Source organism: Silene latifolia, chromosome 9 (assembly GCF_048544455.1).
Source record: "Silene latifolia isolate original U9 population chromosome 9, ASM4854445v1, whole genome shotgun sequence".
Classification (NCBI taxonomy): domain Eukaryota; kingdom Viridiplantae; phylum Streptophyta; class Magnoliopsida; order Caryophyllales; family Caryophyllaceae; genus Silene; species Silene latifolia.
Window position 1 is genome coordinate 63,985,790 of NC_133534.1, and position 16,309 is coordinate 64,002,098.

Genomic DNA, 16,309 nt, shown 5'->3' on the forward strand with positions numbered 1-16,309 from the left:
TAAAAAGCACTAGGGTATCATGGGGTCATAGGGGAATCATGGGAATTGATCATACAAACATGTTCTCAAATTATAAGCAAGTAATTATTGTTGTGATGGATTGAGTTGGGTTATATCTTATAATCCTAGGAAATTTTGGGTCCCGGAGCCGAATCGATTAGATTGTACAACACCTACAAGTCGACTAAGTCTTCCCTACTCAACAACATGCATGGTCTAATGAGACTCGAGTTGGTTTATGTCTTACAAGTCTCATTGAAAAGATAGGTGATGGGTAAAAAATGCAAGGATTCATAGGCTCGCATTTCATCAAACATAACATGTGCATGAGTTGAGATCATAACAAGCAAGCAAATAAACCATGAAAGCATATTAATTTAAGCATGAATCATTCCCCATGTTGATTTCCCCTAATTACCCATTAACCCTAGCTAGGTCACTACTCACTCATTATCATGTTGATCATGCTAGCAAGGTTGTCAATCATACCAACAAAGTAAAACATGATGAATAAATGAAAGTAATTAACAATAATTAAAAAGGGATTAAGAGAATTATACCTACTAATGATTCCAATAATAAAGCAAAGAATAAAAGAAGTATTTGATGCTTGATTGAGAGGTTGTCAATCTCCCAATAATAACCCAAATAATCTTCAATTACCCAAAATAAAGGATGAACAAAAGAGAGATTAAGGAAATAAAACTTGTATTAAAACTTGATTAATTGTTGATTACAAAACTAAAGAGAGATTTGATGGATATTAACTACTCTAAGAATTGATAAGAAGAACATGCTCTTCTAATTAGACTAATGAGGTATTTATAGTGGAAATTAGGTGGATGCATTAGGGTTAACTAAGGGCTAAACTAGTAATTACACTTTTGAGATTTGAGCAGGGAAACGCCGGTATTTTTCGAAGGATGGGCATCTTTCATTGATGCTTGAAGAAACGAAATCTTGCTGTCTTGGAATCCGTGCGTCTTAGGCACGGGACGGCCGGATTTAGCAGTCTCTGCCCGGGCGTCTTCAAGGGAATCCGGGCGTCTTCTGGCCTTGCTGCCCGGGCGTCTTTGGGAGTAGACGGCCGGATTGTGGAGGTGGAGGACGGGCGTCTTCCAGTCAATCCGCACGGATTGCTGGACAGCTTCACTTCTTTCTTCTTTTCTTCCTTTCCTTCGTAAAATCCTTGGGGATTTCCTCGGGGATGCAAGGATCATTTCGCGTCATTGCCCATCTACTATAGTATGTACAAAGGCCTTCTAATCTTGTCTCTCCTTGATGCTTGGTCATTGAATTCAATTAATTTAGTCTCATTTTGCCATGAAAATGCAAGGTTTGCACTCCTTTCCTAACAAGGACACAAAACCTCAAAGAATATGCAAAACAAAGAACTAAAGACAATAAATGACCCAAATATGCACTAAAAAGCATGGGAACAAGGCTAATTTGTGGACTAAATATGCGCTAATTATGGTCACATCAAATATCCCCAAACCGAACCTTTGCTCGTCCCGAGTAAAGAGGTGACAAAGACTAGGACCATTATTTAAACTAACCTAATAACATAGCCGATATGAGACAATTAGCGGGTCTCACTCCGCCCTTCAACTCACAACAAGACAAACATGAGGTAGGATGCCTTCTTGCAAGGCAAGGTGGGTCTTGCCAAAATGGCGACACATCCAAACATTAAGCACACAAAATCAAATAATGGATTCATCTACAAAAGGAATAGCCATTTCCTCATCAAGTGGCGAAGTCAACTAAAAGAGAACAAATTTAAGAGCATATAATCCGCCACAAATACGAGTTCAACAAATTAATAAGGCTTAGAGGATGGCATTAAATCACCCCCAAATGGTGTTAAACTAGACTACTTTCGTCCTCAATTTCCAAATGCTTTCGTCAAGAGCGATCGGATGGTGTGGAATGATGATCCCCATGATGCTAGTAGCATATGACATGACAAGTCTCGAGTTCTCTACAAAATCAAAGGTCATGGATCGTCCCAAGCTCGACAAAGTGGCTTGACAAAAAGGCTTTTTGGGAATGAAATGCTCAAATCATTGTAAACAAGAGTGGATATGACTAGTATTCCAAAATTTGACCTCATTCAACTTTCACATTTCAAAAATTAGAGATGGGGTTTGTCCCTTCCGTGCTAATATCCTTTGCTTTCGCCAATCGCTTGTTAGGCAACCGGTTAACCTCTAGACAATAGCTTTTCGGGGTGATAGTCACTCTGTCTCTGGGCGGTCGAATTCACAATTGTGTGGGGGTCCAATTCAATGGATCCCTCTCCAAAGCACATCGAAGTGGTACGCCTCCATCAAAACAACTAAAATTCTCAACATTTCAACATTTCATAACATTTGAGATTTCCTTGGCAATAAAACGTTTCCACATAAAAAATCTTTGAAATGAGCACTTCAAACTTATTGATAGAAAGTATTTTTGGGTTGCCATACCACAAGGTCAATCAAGGTCACCTAGACAAGTTAACCAAATCCACATCGCATCACGGGGTTGGAATAGGTGACTCACATGCAAGCCCTTGACTAGGCTTTGGGTCATGGGTCGAAAGACACTAGTATGACACAATCTAGGGTGTTTTACAACCATTCTAGTAGGCGAAGTCTTAAGTTGAAAAAGTATTTGTAATGGCTTGGTTGCTCTTGTCAAAGTTCCCAATTAGGCACTTTTCAAAATATTTCATCTAAATGCAACTAAATGCCATGATGCAACTATTATATACATCCTAATGCAAGTGATTCTACCAACTAATATGACATATAAACTAAATGCAAGTCCTAAGTTCACATTGTTATACCGCATCAATGAAAATAAAGCCACATAGTCATTAACATAAAGAGGAAAAAAGGAGATTGGAAAGATCATACCATGCGGTCTTCATGATCCTCATGTCTCGGATGTGGCGTAGTCAATCAATGTGAACAAGGATAGAACAAACACAATATATACAATAATATATACATGACTACACTACAAAGGAAATGAACTTGTTTTTTGGTTTTTCAATTTTCAAATTTTTATGGTTTTTCGAAAATTTTCAATTTTTTTGGATTTTTGAATAAAAGTTAAGTTAGAATTCCCCATCCCCACACTAATATGGGCATTGTCCTCAATGGCCAAAATGATGGGAAATTATGCAAACATGATGCATGATTTCTACACTAAATGCAAGCTACACTAATCTACACTACATGATGCATGGTTTTTGTTTATGACGGAGAGGATAATTTAGATTAACTCCCGTTGTGTATGCATGTACTTCCCCAAACCGAGTTAGACATTATTGCTAATGTCCTAAGGTTGGGTGTAGTTCATGCGCACACGATGCAATGCATGAAACTAAATTTGTCATTTTGGATTTTCAAAAGTGGGAACAATATAATGAGAACACCTCAATGGGGCCGAGGTGTTAGTCCTCTATGGTGCTAGGACTACTCCAACAATGATCAAGATAAATAAATAAAACAAAGAGAGAAATAGACAAACCTCAAGAGGGTAGGAGCCTCCAAAGCTTGCTAATCTTCCATCATATCATCACTATCGTCATCTTCCTCACTAGAAGTGGACTCATCACCACTTTCTTCTTCACTTTCTTGTTCACCTTGCTCATCATCCTCTTCTCCTCCTTCACTAGCTTCTTCATCAATGTTATCATCAACCGCATCACCAACAACCTCATCGTCACCCGAAAACTCACCTCTAGATGCACTCGGAAAGAAGACTTCCCTATCTGCCCAACTAGGCAAAGGACATGAAGGGTCAAGTAGTCCTTGCCTAGCTAAGTGAAGGAGGGGTGGATATTGGGCTAAGTAAGCATCTTTCCGATCCTTGAAGGCTTGCTTGTGCATCTCTTGCATAAGAAGAGTCATATAATCATTGCTTGCTTCAACACCTTTAGGTTTGAACTCTTGGTACTCGAAAGGATAGGGTGGTATGACAATGGAAGAGGAGGGCATTTCAATTTCACCCTTTTGTTGTTGGATAACGGCCTCTTTTGAAAGGGGAAGGAGATAGTTGGTCCGGTGGACACTTAAACGACAAATCTTCGAAGGCAAAGTGAAAGATCTAGCCTCACTAGTGAGCCATCCATACTTGGTGTCAAGAGGGTTATGAGAGACCCACTTGTATTTGTTCATCATAGTATCAATATCAATGAGATGACCACCCTTCTTCGCCACATACCTGTTATCCTTGTTGAAGTTCGGATCAAAGTATTTAGCTAAGATAGTGACTAGACCTCCATTAACAATAACGGTAGTGCCTTGCTTCCCACAATCAACATTTAGCCATCTATCCACCAAAAGCCTTAGAGAGTTGAAAGGCTTGGTGAATTCCCTTCCAATGTTTAAGGCCGACTCAAGAAGAACAAAATCGAGTTTGGTGAAATGGTTGGTGTCTTTTCTTGCAATGATGGTGTTTCCTATGACCTTGTGCCACACTCTAATGCCCGGATGGTGGACTAATAGAGCGCGACTAGCATGAAAGTTCTCAAATTTCCTTCCGGAAATCGCCTCCCAAAGAGGGTCGGGGTCATACTCGCCAACATTCTTAAAATAACTCGGTGAATCGCTAAGACCCAAAGCTTTACCCATTTCCTCAAAGGAGATGCGCCAACTAACATTAGCTAGGCGAAACTCGATGCTTTTCATAGTCTCAACCTTGTTAACTTTCAAAGAACTCAAAAATTCTAAGGTAAGGGAGGGGTATGTCAATTCTTTTGTTGTAAACAATTTCTCTAACCCCATGGCTTTAAAGAAGGCTCTAGTTTGCTCAAGGACACCCAACTTATCTAAGGCATCTTCACAAATAAACTTGGTGGATAGAAATGATTTACTAGCAAACTTGGCAAAAGTGTCCCTATGGGATTTGGAAATGAAAATTACCTCCGGATAATTCGAAAGTTGAGCAATTTCCGAAGTAGTAGACGTTGTTGCTTCCATGGGAGGCTGTTCTTGTTGCATTTCCAAGTTTAGGCTAGCTACCACCATAGCCAATGCTTTCTTTGCTTGAAGACTCTTTTGTCTTGATGAGAGTGTCTTTGCCTTTGGTTCCTTTGCCTTTGTTGCTTTTGTTGCTCCCTTTGTCCTTGCCATTGATGAATAAACCAAGAAAAGAGTGAAAAATCTTCAATTTCTAGTGCACCCAAATCGATTTAAAGATGAAAGGCTTTGCCTTTATGGATTCAAAAATCGACTCAAAGGTTGAAGATTTTGTGGTTGGTTTTGATTTTTGTTGAAAGAGGAGTGATTGATTTGTTGTTAAAAGGATGTTTTGATTTGATTTTGGTGAATGTTGTTGAGGAATCTTGTTTTTGTGATGGAGAGGATGAGGGTTTTGGAGTTAAAGGGTTTATGGGTAGTGTTTTGAATGAAGAAATGAAGAAATGAATGTGGGAGGGGGTTTATAATAAAACCGAAAAATTTGAAATGCAAGGGGAAGACGGGCGGCTTTCCTTCGGGACGCCCGGATTCTGCCTGTTCTGGGTTTCAGAATTCTCGCCTAAAGACGGGCGGATTTTAACAAAGACGGCAGGATTTAAAAATGCGGGACGGGCGTCTTTCAGAGAAGACGGGCGGATTCCTTTCCAGGGATTTTTCTTGTTTTCCTCAGCCAAGAAGACGGGCGTCTTTCATTGCAGACGGGCGTCTTTCTGAAGACGGGCGGATTCTATTGCAAGACGCCCGGATTTGCTAACAGTCACAAAATTTCAAAAGTTCAGCTTAGAAGGACGGGCGTCTTCTACCCAATATGCCCGGATTCCTGAAGACGGGCGGATTCTCCTGAAACCGTTCGGATTGAACCCCTTTTACCCGAATTCAGTTCCATCCGTGTACCTTGCATATCCCTTGTCATTTTTCCATTATTCAAAGTCTCGTGTTCTTCATTGTGGGGGCACTACTAAGGCATGAATAATCTAGGCAATTGCTATCCCCACACTAAGCTAAAGCACTACACATCAATCGAAATTATTAGTCCCTCCCTCACTTCTCTCGACATGATAATTATCTTGGTCAAAGTATAAAAATCCAAAGATAACAAGAATGCAATACAAGAATTGAAATGCGAGTTAGGGAGTTAGAAATATTTACAAATGGTGGTTTAGGGAGGACTCCACCAAACTCTCATTCTTGATGAGATGTCAAGGGGGCATGTTCAAGGTGTTGTTGATGTTGCTCAACACCTTGAAAAAGTAATCAAAAGCTTGTTCATTGTCATGATAAAGGTCTTCAATAGACCTTGGCCCTTGTTGTCGGTCTTGATCGATGGCATTACCAATGTAGGGATTGAAAATCCCTTCAAATTCGTCGTCCCAAAGACCACAAACTTCATTAAGTTGATCATTAAAAATCTCTTGATTTGATGGAGACAACTCTCCCATTTTATTTTCTTGGCCAATAAGGCCATCTTCTTCATTGCTTGGCTTTGGTGAGCTTTGCAAGCTCTCTTTGTCACAATTCACCTGCTCTTTGAATGGAGCATCTTCAATTTTCTTCTTTCATTGGAGTTCCGAATTTTTCCTATCATCCTTCCGGCTATAATGATTGATCATAAAACACAGTTCATGTAAACGGGGAGATCTCATAGTCTTGTCAAGATTGAAAGTTATGCTCTCATCTCCCACTTCTAGAGTGAGCTCTCCATGTTTTACATCAATCACCGCACCCGCGGTGTGTAGGAAAGGTCTTCCTAGAATGATTGGAATGTTGGAATCTTCTTCCATATCAACAATGACAAAGTCCACCGGGATGAAAAACTTTCCAATTCGTACGGGAACATCTTCCCATATCCCTAATGGTGTCTTCGTCGATCTATCGGCCATTTGGAGTGTGATATTGGTGCATTTAAGCTCTCCCATCCCAACCTTTTAGTCACCGAGTACGGCATAACACTCACAATAGCCCCTAGATCACATAAGGCTTTGTTGATCGTGGTGTCACCAATGGTACACGGTATTGAGAAGCTTCCCGGATCCTTGAGCTTTGGAGGTGAACTCCCTTGAAGTATTGCACTACTCACCTTAGTGAAGGCGATAGTTTCAAGCTTCCGGATCGACTTCTTCTTTGTGAGGATGTCTTTCATGTATTTCGCATAGGCCGGCACGTGATTGATTAATTCCGTGAAAGGAATTGAGACTTCCAAATTCTTCACAATTTCCATAAATTTTCCAAGTTGGTCATCAAATTTGGGCTTGGCTTGACGACTTGGAAAAGGAAGTCTAATCAAAATGGGCTCCTTCTCCTTGACCTTGTCTTCATTTTTCTTTTAAATTTCTTCTTTTGGTGATTCTCCATCCTTGGAGTTTTGCACAATTTCTTCCTTATCACTAGCTTCCACAACCTCATCCTCAACTTGCTTCTTCTGTGCTTCATACCTTGTACCACTTCTCAAGTGAATGGCACTAACCGTTTCATGTCTTGGGGGATTACTTTGAGGTGGTAATTGCCCCTTTTGTCTTTGTGAGCTTGAAGATTGATGTGGGTCGATGTCGTCACTCAACCAATCAAACACAATTTATAATACTCAACATACAACTAGCTAGCGGTAAGTCGAGGTCGATCCATGGGACGGTGTGCTTTGGGTTCTAAGTCTATCTATATCAATTTATGCTAGTGTCACATTTTGGTTGGGTTTGTAGTTGTATCTAGACTAATGCAAACAATAAGGTAAAACAAGCAATAAAGGGAAAGATGTAAACAAATGGCTAAAAGTGCTAGGATATCATGGGGTCATAGGGGATTCATGGGAATTGATCATACAAACATGTTCTCAAATTATAAGCAAGCAATTATTGTTGTGATGGATTGAGTTGGGTTATATCTTACAATCCTAGGAAAGTTTGGGTCCCGGAGCCGAATCGATTAGATTGTACAACACCTACAAGTCGACTTAGTCTTCCCTACTCAACAACATGCATGGTCTAATGAGACTCGAGTTGGTTTATGTCTTACAAGTCTCATTGAAAAGATAAGAGATGGTAGTAAATGCAAGGATTCATAGGCTTAGCATTTCATCAAACATAACATGTGCATGAGTTGAGATCAAAACAAGCAAGCAAATAAACCATGAAAGCATATTAATTTAAGCATGAATCATTCCCCATGTTGGTTTCCCTAATTACCCATTAATCCTAGCTAAGTAACTACTCACTAATGATCAAGTTTAACATGTTAATAAGGTTGTCAATCATACTAACAAAGCCAAACATGATGAACAAGTAAGAAAGATTAACAATAATTAAAACAAGGATTAAGAGAATTATACCTATGGAGATTCCAAAAATAAAGCAAGAATAATAGAAGTACTTGAATCCTAGATTGAGAGGTTGTCAATCTCCCAATAATAACCCAAATAATCTTCAATTACCCAAAATAAAGTAAGAACAAGAGAGAGATTAAGGAACTAAAACTTGGATTAAAACTTGATTAATATTTGATTACAATATTGAAGAGAGATTTGATTGATATTAACTACACTAATTATTGATAAGAAGAACATGCTCCTCTAATTAGACTAATGGGGTATTTATAGTGAAAATTAGGGAGGATGCATTAGGGTTAACTAAGGGTTAAACTAGTAATTACACTTTTTAAGTTGAGCAAGGAGACTCCGGTATTCAATGAGAGAAGGGCGTCTCCATTTTGTAACTTGAAGGACGAAACCATCTTTGTCTTCGTGATCCGAGCGGATGGAGGTCGAGACGGACGGATGGGGCATGGACGATCCGAGCGGATCAAGGCGTAAGACGCTCGGATTGGGCTGGGGGATCCGAGCGGATCCGGGTAAGGACGCCGGATTGAGCTGGTGGCGGACGGACGGATCATGGATGATCCGTTCGGATTCTTCTACAGCGTCATTCCTTCTTCTTTTCTTCCCTTTTCTTCATAGAATCCTTGGGGATTTCCTTGGGGACTCAAGGATCCTTTCTCAACATTGATCTTCTACTTAGCTATGTACAAAGGCCTTCTAGTCTTGTCTCTCCTTGATGCTTGGTCATTGGATACGATCCATTTAGCCTCGTTTTGCCATGAAAATGCAAGATTCTTACTCCTTTCCTACCAAGGGATCAAAATCTCAAAGAATATGCAAAACAAAGATCTAAAGATAAGAAATGACCCAAATAGGCACTAAAAAGCATAGAAACAATGGTAATTCGGGGGCTAAATATGCGCCAATTATGGTCGCATCAAATATCCCCAAACCGAACCTTTGCTCGTCCCGAGTAAAGAGGTGACAAAGACTAGGACCAATACTAACCTAACCTAATAATAATAGCCGATATGAGACAATTAGCGGGTCTCACTCCGCCCCTTCAACTCACAACAAGACAACCATGAGGTAGGATGCCTTCTTGCAAGGCAAGGTGGGTCTTGCCAAAATGGCGACACATCCAAACATTAAGCACACAAAATCAAGTAATGGATGCATCTACAAAAGAATAGCCACTTTCCTCATCTAAGTGGCGGAAATTATCTACAAGGGAAGCAATTCAAGGGTACACAATCCTTCATAGATGCAATTTGTTCAAACTACTAAGCCTAGAAGGATACCAATAAATCACCTCCAAAATGTGTCAAGCTAGGGTACCTTTGTCCTCAATCGTTAAATGCTTTTGTCAAGAGTAGACTCCCTATGGTGTTAGAAACACTGGAGGATCGCGGAATTCCCCCTCTTGCCTAGACAAGAAGAAGGGTCGTCCCCTCTCTACCATGCACAAAAATGGATACGATGGATAAAGGGATCAATAGATATTTGAGTTTCATTTTGGGAGTTTGCTTTTGTTTTTGTTTTTCCCCCCAATTTCTTGTGGTATATAACATTTGAGAACACTTTCTTTGCCATTTCTTTTTGATTTTTGGCATTTCAATACTTGACAACTTTTTTTTTTTGCATTTCTTTTTGAACATTTTCAAAGTCACCCCAATTAGTAACGAGGGTGCCTTGTATTTGAAGCTTAGGAGTTCTATTTTTGCTCCTCTTTTCATTTGATGCATTTTTGCAAACTTTCTTTCACTTTTTCATTTCATTGAACTCAAATTGATTTCTTTTTTTGTTTTGTGCCCATTCCCTTTTGTTGACAAAAATGTGGTAGAACATGGATGAATGATAGAAGTATGCATGGTTTCAAGGGTCACCTTGGAATAAACGGTAGCCAAGGAGTTATCACACCACAAGGTACTCTTGACTAGGCCTTAAACCATGGGTCAAAGGATACTAGCATGACACATCCTAGGGTGTTTTACAAGTATTCTAACAAGCAAAGTCTTAAGAACAAAAAGCATCTACTAGGGCCTATATACACTTGTCAAGCTTCCCAAGTAGACGGTTTCGCAAAATTTTTCTAACATGCAACTACATGCCATGATGCAACTAACATATAAACATCCTAATGCGAATGATTCTACCAACTAATATGACATATATTCTAAATGCAATCCTAAGTTCACATTGTTTTTACCGCATTAATCAAAATAAAGCCACATAGTCATTAACATAAAGAGGAAAAAGGAGATTGGAAAGATCATACCATGCGGTCTTCAATATCCTCATGTCTCGGATGTGGCGTAGTCGATCAAAGTGAACAAGGATGAAACAAGCAATATATACAAGACAATATATACAAAGGAAATGAGCTTGTTTTTGGTTTTTCAATTTTTCAAATTTTTATGATTTTTGAAATTTTTCAATTTTTATGGTTTTTGGATAAAAGTTAAGTGTTAGAATTCCCATCCCCACACTAATAGGGGCATTGTCCTCAATGGCCAAAATGATGGAAATTATGCAAAGATGATGCATGATTTTCTATACTAAATGCAATTCTACACTAAGCTATTCTACATGATGCATGTTGTTTTGTTATGACGGAGAGGATAATTTAGATTACCTCCCGTTGCGTATGCATCAACTTCCCCAAACCAAGTAAGACACTATTGCTAATGTCGAGACATGGGGGAGTTCATGCACATGCTATGCTATGCATGAGACTAGATTGTCATTTTGGATTTTCAAAAATGGGAACAATAAAGAACACCTCAAAGGAACCGAGGTGTGAGTCCTTTGGTGTTGCTAGGACTAAACCAACAATGATCAAAATGAAATGAAATACAAAGAGATATAGACAAACCGTGGGAGAGTAGGAATCTCCAAGGCTAGTCTTCCATCATGCTACTATCACCATCACTTCCCTCATGAGAAGTGGTCTCATTGCCACTTTCCTTGGCACTTTCTTCATTGCTTTCCTCATCATCATCTTCACCATCTTCACCATCCCTTTCTTCATCTCCACTTGCTTCTTCCTCAATATTATCATCAATCTCCTCATCATTTCCAACAACCTCATTGCCTTCCACCACATCCCTTGATGCACCCGGAAATAAGGCTTCTCTATCCGCCCAACTAGGCAAAGGACAAGATGGATCAAGGAGTCCTTGCTTAGCTAGATGTAGGAGGGGAGGATATTGAGCCAAATAAGCATTTTTCCGATCTTCATAAGCTTGCTTGTGCATGGCTTGCATTAGAAGAGTGACATAATCTTTTCCAATTTCAACTCCTTGCGGTTTGAACTCTTCATAATCATAGGGGTAAGGTGGTATAACAATGGAAGAGGAGGGAGTTTCATGATCACCCTTTTGTTGTTGAATGATGTACTCGGCTTCTTTGGTTAGGGGAAGTAAATAGTTGGTCCGGTGGACACTAAGACGGCAAATCTTTGCGGGTAAAGTGAATGAACGAGCCTCACTAGTAAGCCACCCATACTTGGTATCAAGGGGATTGTGAGCAACCCACTTAAACTTGTTAATCAAGGTGGACATATCAATAAGATGGCCACCATCCTTAGCCTTGTACTTGTTATCCTTATTGAAATTCGGATCAAAGTGCTTGGCTAGGACCGTGACAAGGCCGCCATTAACAATTACGGTTTGACCCTTCTTCCCACTATCTACATGAAGCCATCTATCAACCAATAGCCTCAAACAATTGTAAGGCTTGGTGTGAATTCTTCCAATATTCAAGGTTGATTCAAGGAGAATAAAATCGAGCCCCGTGAAATGATTGGTGTCTCTTCTAGCAATTATGGTATTTCCCACAACTTTGTGCCAAACTCTTATGCCCGGATGATGGACCAAGAGAGCACGACAAGCATGAAAATCTTCATATTTCTTCCCGGAGATTGCCTCCCAAAGAGGCGCGGGATCGTACTTACCATATTGCTTATAGAATTTATGTGCATCGCTAAGACCCAAAATTGCACCCAATTCCGGAAAGGAAATGCGTCTACTAGTGTTAGCTAGACGAAACTCAATATTTTCTCTATTCTCAACCTTTGTCACTTTCAAGGAACTTAAAAATTCCAAGACAAGGGAGGGGTATGTTACTTCTTTCATTTCAAACAATTTCTTCAAACCCATGGCATTGAAAAAGACTCTTGTTTGTTCAAGGACACCTAGCTTCTCTAAGGTTTTTTCACATATGAACTTGGTGGATTGAATTTGTTTCATAGCAAACTTGACAAATGAATTTCTATGGTCATCGGAGATGAAAGTTACCTCCGGATAATGCAAGAGTTGATTAATTACCGGAGTAGAAGGTGATGCTTCCATAGAAATTTGCTGAGGTTGTTCCACTACCAAGCTTGGTGTTGACACCACCATTGCCAAAGCTTTCTTTGTTTGTAGAGCTTTTTGCCTTTGAGAGAGAGCCTTTGCTTTTGGTGCCTTTGTTGCCTTTGTTGCCCCCTTTGTTCTTGCCATTTGATGAACAAACCAAGTAGAGAATCAAAAATCTTCAATTTGTAGAATGCCCAAATCGATTTTGCAAGTGAAAGGCTTTGCCTTTATGAGAACAAAAATCGACTCAAAGGGTGAAGATTTTGTGCTTGGTTTTGATTTTTCTTGAAGATGGAGTGATTAATTTGATGTTTGAAGGATGGTTTGATTTTGTTTTGGTGATTTTGTTGAGGGTTTTTGTGTTTGAGATGGAGAGGATGAGGGTTTTGGTGTTATGAGTAGTGTTTATGAATGAATGAATGAATGAATGAAGGTGGGGGGTATTTAAAGAAACGAAAATCTCGAAGATGCAGGCACGATCCGTGCGGATTAGGCGCAATCCGCTCGGATTTTCAAGCTTCAAATTTGAAAAATCCCGCCTAAAGACGGGCGTCTCCTGGGGAAATCCGCACGGATTCTCATCCAGAGATTTTTCTTGTTTTTCTTCAGCTTCAAGACGGGCGGATTTTACCAGAGACGGACGGATCCTGGGAGACGGGCGTCTTTCCAGAAATCCGCTCGGATTCCTTAACAGACAGGAATTCTTCAATATTTGCACAGCCCAAGACGGGCGTCTTCTCACCTGGGACGCTCGGATCCTCTCGCAGACGGGCGGATTGTCGGGATCCGCTCGGATTCTTCCTTGATTACACGGATCCTTGCGCAAACCCATTCCTTAACATTCTTTCTTTCTTTCTTTCAAATCTTGTGTTCTTCATTGTGGGGGCACTACTAAGGCGTGAATAGCCTAGGCAATTGCCATCCCCACACTAAGGTAAATCACTACAAATCAATTAAAATCATTAGTCCCTCCCTCACTTCTCTCTTTTCATGACAATTATTTTGATCAAGGTAAATAAAATCCAAAAATGACAAAAATGCAATGCAAAAATTAAATGTAAGTTAGGGAGTTAGAAATATTTACAAGTGGTGGTTTAGGGAGGACTCCACCAAACTCTCATTCTTGATGAGATGTCAAGGAGGCATGTTCAAGGTGTTGTTGATGTTGCTCAACACCTCGAAGAAGTAATTAAAAGCTTGTTCATTGTTGTGGTAGAGGTCCTCAATAGACCGTGGCTCTTGTTGTTGATCATGATCGATGGCATGTCCAATGTAGGGATTAAAGATCCCTTCAAATTCGTCGTCCCAAAGACCACAAACTTCATTGAGTTGATCATTGAAAATCTCTTGCTTGGATGGAGACAACTCTCCCAATTTCTTCGTTTGGCCAATGAGGCCATCTTCTTCTTCCTTGGTTGATTTTGATGAGCTTTGCAAGCTCTCCTTTTCACAATTCACTTGCTCTTTGAATGGAGTATCTTCAACTTTCTTCTTCCATTGGAGTTCCGATTTCTTCTTTTCATCTTTGCGGCTATAATGATCAATCATGAAACATGGCTCATGCAAACGAGGAGCTCTCATGGTCTTGTCAAGATTAAAAGTTATGCTTTCATCTCCTACCTCTAAAGTGAGCTCTCCATGTTTCACATCAATTACCGCACCCGCGGTGTGTAGGAAAGGTCTTCCTAAGATGATTGGAATGTTGGAATCTTCCTCCATATCAACAATGACAAAGTCCACCGGAATGAAAAACTTCCCAATTCGCACGGGGACATCTTCCCATATCCCTAGCGGTGTCTTCGTCGATCTATCGGCCATTTGAAGAGTGATGTTGGTACATTTGAGCTCTCCCATTCCCAACCTTTTACTCACCGAGTACGGCATGACACTCACACTAGCCCCTAGATCACATAAGGCTTTGTTGATCGTTGTGTCGCCAATGGTACACGGTATTGAGAAGCTTCCGGATCCTTTAACTTTGGAGGTGAACTCCTTGAAGAATTGCAAACTACTCACCTTAGTGAAGGCGATAGTCTCAAGTTTCCGGATTGACTTCTTCTTTGTGAGGATATCTTTCATGTACTTTGCATAGGCCGGAACGTGATTGATTAATTCCGTGAAAGGAATTGAGACTTCTAGGTTCTTTACAATTTCCATGAACTTTCCAAGTTGATCATCAAATTTGGGCTTGGCTTGACGACTTGGAAAAGGAAGTCTAATCACAATGGGCTCCTTTTCTTTGGTTTTGTCTTCATTTTTCTTTGAACTTTCTTCTTTTGATGATTCCCCTTCTTTGGGACCTTCCACCACAACTTCATTCTCACTAGCTCTCACAACTTCATCCTCAACTTGCTTCTTCGGGGCTTCATATCTTGTACCACTTCTCAAGTGAATGGCACTAACCGTTTCATGTCTAGGGGGATTACCTTGAGGTGGTAATTGCCCCTTTTGTCTTGATGAGCTTGAAGATGCTAGTTGGGTCAATTGTGTTTCCAACATCTTGGTGTGAGCTAAAATGTTGTTGATGGTGGTATCCTTTGCTTGGCTATCCTTTTGCATTTGGGTGAAGAATTCTTGTTGATTTTTTTGCATTTGAATGACCGCTTTTTGGACATCAAAACTTTGGTCATTGTGGTGATTGTATGGGTTTTGATTTTGGTAGCCTTGGTTTTGATTGAAAAAGGGTCTTTGATTTTGATTTCTCTTGGGTGGTGGAGTGTATGTAGTTTGAGGGTTTTGGACATTTTGGCTTTTGTATGAGAGATTTGGGTGGAACTTGGTGTTTTCATTGTAAAAATTTGAATAAGGGGTGCCACTTTTGTAAGCTTGGAAAGCATTGACTTGTTCGGTTGTTCCCCTACATTCACTTGAGTCATGGCCCAAGGTTCCACAATTCTCACATATCCCGCTTGGGATTGATGAGGATGCCGTCATGGCGTTGACATGATGTTTTGATGATTTTGAGTTTTCCTCAAGCCTAGCCATAGCTTGTTCAAATTTCAAGTTGATTGTGTCAATGTGAGCACTAAGTTGAGCACCCAATTGAGTAACGGTGTCCACTTCATACTTTCCTCTAGTAGCCTTGCGAGGCCTACTATATTGCGAATTATGGACCGCCATTTCCTCAATCTTGTTCCATGTTTGATTGTCATCAACTTCGGTGAACATTCCATTTGATCCCATATTGAGGATGTTCCTTGAATCTTCATATAAACCATTCCAAAATTGTTGCACTAAAAACCATTCGCTAAGTCCATGGTGAGGACATGAGCGACAAACACCTTTGAACCGCTCCCAAGCTTCATACAAAGACTCTTCATCCCTTTGCTTAAAACTCGTGATTTGAGCTCTTAGCATATTGGTCTTTTCCGGTGGGTAGAATTTTTTGTAGAAAGCGAGAGCTAACTTCTTCCAAGAATCTATTCCAAGGGTGGCCTTATCAAGGCCCTTCAACCATTGCTTTGCAGTTCCGATTAACGAAAAAGGAAATAAGACCCATCTTATTTGGTCTTGAGTCACGCCCGTTTGAGAGATAGCTTCACAATAATCACAAAATGTTTCCATATGAGAATGAGGGTCCTCACTTGGCATGCCCCCGAATTGGCTCCTCTCAACTAGTTGGATGAAGGCGGACTTGGCAATAAAATTTCCGGTAAGATGTTGTGGGG

General features: G+C 40.2%; 1 non-coding gene across 1 annotated transcript; it reads left to right on the forward strand.

Annotated features, from left to right (window-relative positions):
• The first annotated feature begins 15,891 nt into the window (after positions 1 to 15,891).
• Positions 15,892 to 15,998, forward strand: LOC141603132 (small nucleolar RNA R71). The gene has a single exon (XR_012525028.1). It is a non-coding gene; the product is annotated as a small nucleolar RNA R71 (small nucleolar RNA).
• Positions 15,999 to 16,309: the final 311 nt, after the last annotated feature.